This window comes from Papaver somniferum, chromosome 7 (assembly GCF_003573695.1).
Source record: "Papaver somniferum cultivar HN1 chromosome 7, ASM357369v1, whole genome shotgun sequence".
Lineage (NCBI taxonomy): Eukaryota > Viridiplantae > Streptophyta > Magnoliopsida > Ranunculales > Papaveraceae > Papaver > Papaver somniferum.
This window is the reverse complement of record NC_039364.1, coordinates 113,784,955-113,791,059: the sequence shown is the minus strand read 5'-3', so window position 1 is coordinate 113,791,059 and position 6,105 is coordinate 113,784,955. Positions and strand designations below refer to the sequence as shown.

General features: G+C 34.8%; 1 long non-coding RNA gene and 1 other non-coding gene across 17 annotated transcripts; both read left to right on the top strand.

The window, feature by feature from the left end:
• Positions 1–287: 287 nt before the first annotated feature.
• On the top strand, positions 288–5,520 carry LOC113298182. 16 transcript variants are annotated; one of them, XR_003334056.1, is made up of 10 exons: positions 288–578; positions 813–918; positions 1,137–1,201; positions 1,313–1,438; positions 1,583–1,722; positions 1,860–1,934; positions 2,170–2,237; positions 2,587–4,032; positions 4,455–4,542; positions 5,164–5,520. It is a non-coding gene; the product is annotated as an uncharacterized LOC113298182 (long non-coding RNA). The 16 variants fall into 16 exon arrangements; XR_003334062.1 differs by lacking the exons at positions 1,137–1,201; positions 1,313–1,438 and having other exon boundaries at positions 301–578; positions 2,587–3,000; positions 3,163–3,188; positions 3,935–4,032; XR_003334058.1 differs by lacking the exons at positions 1,137–1,201; positions 1,313–1,438 and having other exon boundaries at positions 301–578; positions 2,587–3,000; positions 3,163–3,188; positions 3,912–4,032.
• A 127-nt stretch (positions 5,521–5,647) lies between these two features.
• Positions 5,648–5,720, top strand: TRNAE-CUC. Its single transcript has one exon. It is a non-coding gene; the product is annotated as a tRNA-Glu (tRNA).
• Positions 5,721–6,105: the final 385 nt, after the last annotated feature.

Sequence of the window (6,105 nt, the reverse complement as noted above, 5' to 3'; positions counted from 1 at the left end):
ATCGTGTGTGAATCTTTACCATTAATTTTAAACCAAAACTAACGAACATGATGAAATTTCAACCACTAAGCTATATGGATCTGTTACCGTCCACGTGTAACCATGTTGAAGGTGCATTTTATACCATCCACGTGTAACCATCACAAACCACGTACGTGGTTAAATCTCTAACCGTACATATCCTCTAAAATTGATGAAAGATGATAAATCTCAGCAAAATAACATCACTGTAGTAAAAAAAAGGTGGTCTTTGACTCTAAGATTTGAGAGTCATTAGACGGACAGGATTTGACGGGGACCCTGATCCGGCGGTCGGGATTGACCGGATCGAGCTATGACTTGGACGGCCAGGAAGCTTGCTCGAAGCGTTTTTCTTCATAATCGAACAAAACAGCTGGGTTTTTTCTTCTTCTGCTATTTAGGTTTATCATAATCGAACGAAACAGCTGCGGTGTTTTGAGATAGAGTTAGGGTTTGGAATCGATAACAATTTTGAGATCGAGGGATACGAATAAAGCTTAAGTAAGGGATGATGATGGTTGTGCTGATTGTTTTGGTTGACTCAAACTCATGGGAAGGTAAATCAGAATACATAAATTAGGATTTGTCAATTGACTCTTAAATTGAATTATAAACTGAGTAATTAGTGATGGGTTTGTTCTTAATTGAATAATAGAGAGTTCTATAGGGTTCAATTTTAACTTTTTTTTGGAAATTGAAATCTTAAGTTAGGGTTTTCTTGAATTGAATCAGAAATTCCAAATATCATTTTGATTTCTTTTGTTTTGATTGTTTATCTTATTTCACCACAGGGGTTGATGTTGAATCACAAAGTGCTGTCTCGAGTTCGCGGTTCTTTTCTTGAAGGCAGGTGTTACAACCATTAGTGCTATTCGAGGAGCTGCTATTATAAATTAGGTAAATTTTGTTTAGGTTTAATTCCAGTTTTGGTTCATATATCATAGGTGAATTATCAGTTGATATAAATTAGGGTTTGATTGATTTTGTAAATTAAGTTCAAAGTTAGGGTTGATTAGTTAATGACAATGCTTTTGGTTTGTTTCCTGGCTCTCTGTTACCTGGGAACTCGAATTGTTTTGTTTGATTTCTCCCTCACCCTCTTATCTTACCCATAGGAGGAATTGATGTTGAATCACGAAGTCTGTTTCGAGCGCAAACCAAGTCATGTCTGCGTACAAAAGTATTCTTGCATATTCTTCTCCCTATTTATTCTATTTACATATTCTTTTCTGGCTTTGATAGCGTGAGGAAAAGCTAATGTCATTTTCTTTCCTTTGCGATGGTATGCCAGACATCATGTTAGGGAGTTGGGTAGACAATACTTATTAGTCCAGTCTCATTATTATCTATGAATCACGAATGCTACCAGGATTAACTTTAATCTTGATCTACCTGAACTTGGAGGAATATGTGAGAGGTAGACAATTTTTAAAATCCTGTGGTGGATAAGTATTTTTAGTAAAAGCCTTTTGTTTGTGACTGTTGCATTTTGATTTTATTTGAGTTCTACATAGTCCCTAATCTAACTGTATTGACTCAACTAGCACTTAATGTTCTGCAGATTTCTATGCTCTACTCTTGGTCTACTAGGGCATGTTCGCGTCAGGCATTGGCCAATGTATCTTCCATGCTTTGTTCAGCTGAGACCTTCAATGGTGTAATTACTAGATGCCAGTGGCATCATTAAAAAAATTAGAGAAGGTATTTAACCTCTGTGGAACCTATATATTGCTGATTATAATGACGTCAGCTTCTGTTTATATTACTTTTATTTTTACCTCTTTCACAATACAAGCTCAATACAATTTACTAAGAAGAATTTTGGTTTGATTGCTTAGCAACAGATGGAGACAGAGCGTTACGTCTCCTATGTTAAACCACAGTTAAGGTCATATAGATCGTTACACCATCAGGTAATTCTAGCTTTTTTCAATTCAAATTTCGAGGGTTCTATTATCAGCTGAATGTGATTTCGGCAAAGATTCCCTTTTATGTTAGTCGGTTTGGTACCGATCAAAAAAAAAAAGAAAGTTAGTTGGTTTGGTACCTGTGATGTTTGAATTTTGGGTTTTGTAGGTTTGATTTTAAGGATATATATAATTCATGAGACTGGAATTAGGTTCTGAAAAATAGCCATTCGATGTACAGGTTGATACAGGAACTGATATATTGTGGGTTAATTGCATTGCAATTCAGGTTGCAGGAACTTAGCAAAGGTATGTACAAGGTCACCCCTAATTAATATCATGGCTAACAGTGGATGGTTATGATCGAAGATTTTACACTAACTAAACTTATTTTGCTTTATTACATATTTTGGAAAAATTGTTTAGGTTAATTTAGCTTTCGCGCTAGGAATAGTCAGAGATGTCAATACGGATAAATTTTGTTTCAGTCTCAAGAAACCGAAATTTTATTTCAGTCTCAAGAAACCGACATTGATTGAAATTGGTGGGAGTTGTTCAATATAAGTTGTAGCGAAGCCGTCTGTTTATAATGATCTTTTACCCCGGTCAGCAAAGGTAATTTCTTAATTTGATATTTCTTTGCTTTTTGATTTCGCAGACAAGGGTTAGTCTCGAGAGGAAAAAAAAGTAACAACAACAAATATCTACTGTTGACCAAATTCTTTTTAGTTCTGAAAGGCTTCATATACTTGAGCACTGAAGAAATAGGGGCTCAAGCCCTGGCGACAGAGCACTAGGATGTCGAAATCAATATTTTGTTTTAATTCTAATTCTAAGAGATTAGTTACTGACATTGTAAGTATTCCAGCATGTGGTGCAGTTAAGAACTGAGGACCAGATAATTATGGAGTTTTTGCTAAAGACCATGCTGGAAGTGCACCAAGATATGGTAAACCTGATGATGGTGGCACTACTGATGAGCCTATGGATCCAAAAGAGCCATTTCCAGCTACATGTGGCAGAGCTCCAACATCAACAGGCTGTGGATGATTGAACTTGCAGGCGAACCCATGTAATATAGACATGGTGTTACTTCCTATTTAATAACATTAAAACACAAGCATATTGTACTAACTTATTTGAAAGAAATATGGTTTTTTCCCTTTCCCAGTTCACTTTTGATATCTTTCTTACGCATCTACTCTGACTCACTATTTTATTGATTTGTTAACAGGTATGCAAACAAGAATTCCCAACCAAGTATGAATTTAATTTCTCTCCATCTTCTTTGCTTTCAATATATATATATTAAGAGTACAGTATCAATAGGTCCTTAACAATCATTGCAATTATGTACTTATCATTACATGAATTGCGAAGCTACAGGATTTGCCATTAAACACTTTAGTTTCGAAAACTAGAAGGGAGGAATTGGTCAGTGATGATTTTAAATTGGTTTCCTTTGATGTTCCCATACCTTACAATGAATCGTATATATATGTGCGCGGTAAACTGCAGCTAATAGATGTCCAACCAAAGGATGAGATAATCCTTTTTTCGTATTTTGTGTAACCTTGAGAGTTAGATAAGGTTAGCAGGAACCTAAAATTGGAGTGTTAGATTTATGTGTATACAATTTGATTAATAATTAGGTTTTCTGTCTACTGTGATTTCTGATTGCCAGGAATAATAACGAATCTAATCTATTTTTCTCTTCTTTTCTTCTATGTTCGACTTTCAATCTTTGATTAGGGTTACCACTTATTTTTGATAGAAGGGGTTAGAATAGGAGCAGAACTGTGAAATATAGGTACTTTTTTAGTATTGCGGTTATTGTTTAGAGACTTTGTGATATTTGTGATTAAAAAAGGTTTGGTTCCGGGTTCCCTCTGATTTTTTAAGTTAAACTTATTTTGTCTAATTTTGTTTTTGCATACATGTTCTATTTTTGTTACTGATTTACTTTCTTTTTTGATAGTGCAGGTGATTTACTTTCTTTTTGATAGTGCAGGTGATTTACTTTCTTTTTGATAGGGTTCCAAATTAAAGATTGCTATTATCCTATGGTGGCAGAAGTATGCTCCCTTTTTGAAGAAGTGTCAAGGTAGTCTGTGCTCTTCCATTGACTTCATAGTTATCCCTTAAACATTGTTCATTCTTTCACATTTAAAGGGCCCTTTAATGTTGTTCATTCCTCCATACTCAGTGTGTTAGGGTTCGTAAAAACTTGGTTTTATTGTTCAATTCCAAATTTTCCTAGCACACATGTTATATTTCTCTATCATGTTATATTCAGTGTGTTAGGGTTCGTAAAAACTTGGTTTTATTGTTCAATTTCAAATTTTCCTAGCACGCATGTTATATTTATCTATCTGATCGTCAGAAGAACAACTAAGCTGACATATTTTTTGTTTACTTCAGCTAGTGATCTTCATGATATGGCCTCCCTAAATGTCAGTGGAGAGAAACATGGATGTGCCTACAATTTTCTTTGGTAAAAAACTGATATCGAGTTCGCTTCTGCAGGGACTATATCATCTGAATTATCTCCCGTGAGAAAATTTGAAATGAAAAGAACTTTTTGGGTGGTGTGAGACTTACTGAACTCAACATGGTATGTAACTTATCAGGTTGTGAAGGCTTAAATGTGCTATAACTTGGTTTGCAACTGTCACAAGTATCTTTAGTTTCTAATGTCAAGCCATACATATAGATTTAGTTTATGTCTTTACTAACCTACACAAATGTTGCACAGATGTCTCTTTGCACTTCCTTGGTCCTACTAATGAAAGTGTGTCACTGTTTTTAAAATCCAATTAATGTTTAGTCTATTTTAGAAATGCTTCGCTAATTTTGGGCCTCTTGAAAATATTCAAACATGTCTAACTGGCTTAAAACATTGTTCACATGTTTTCATGTTCTTTCGTGATGTCTCTAAACTCTACGTTGGTTATTGCAGACAACTTGATAAGGAATGATAGCTTCTTAATTAAACAAGAAAGAAATATGGATATGGCCAATGTTCTCATCTTCACGTTATGAAAAGGCTTTATATGGACATTGAGCTTTTTGTTTCCTTACCATGAGGCTGTTAGTAACATAATTGTTTAAGACATACTAATATGTGTATTTGTGCATCTATAGTCTATAGTCTAGGTTGTATAATGATTCTTATAGAGCACATGATATTATATATAAGTGGGTTTCTGGAGCTAATAGTCATTGGCCATTGCAGCAAATCATGGCTCAAGAAAGTTTTCCAGCCACCGGTGTTCGAGGAGAAAGATCTTACAAACTTGGATGATGTCGATACTCTTTTCGAGTGCTGGGAAGCGAGTCAAAAGTAATATTGATAGAATTTCATGTGGAAATTCTACCATCGTTGTTATGAATGATATTAGTAATTTTTTGTTGGCACTATTTAAGATTTCCAGTAGTATCATGCGACTGAAAAGAGATAAGAACAACCAATAGCTATTAATGCCTTCGAATTCATTTTCATGTAAAATGGTTTACATCTTGGAAATTAGTTTGGACAACAGGTGTGTTTCAGTCTTTTTTTCTATTTGTAATATTTATTCATTCGCTATTAGGTAGGTGTGCAAATGGCCATCATCAAGTCTAAACTAGGATCTAAAGATAGTAAATGTTTACGACCAGATGCTCAATCTACTTTATATCATATATATTAAATTCCACTTAAATTGGAAACGGTATCTGCCGTCTTAGCTCAAATGGAAGAGCACATGGTTCTCAACCATGTAGTTGTGGGTTCGACTCCTACAGATGGCGTTAATGTTTGGTGGATTAACTAATCACTGCCTTCTACAAGTCAATAACATCTTCATAGCTTGAAATTCTGGAAAAGCATATATGATGGTTTTCATGCCAAGTTGTGCAGGGGTTGTTTAATCATCTATTGCAGCAGTTTTACTATGAGCCAAATTGTTGACAAACTATAATCTAGGAACCTTTAGAGGCAGGATTAGCATTTCTCAATGCTTGGAACTTGGAAGTAAGCACCAACAGATTTTTCAGCTAAAAATCTTCTAATAGGATTCAAGTAGGTATTGGTGGTGCTGGAGTTCCTAAAATGCAGTACTATTGGTCCTTGAAAAAGGTGTTTTACAATATTTTAGTTTGTTGACTTTTTTCAGCGTTTTTGCTTTGTGTTCTA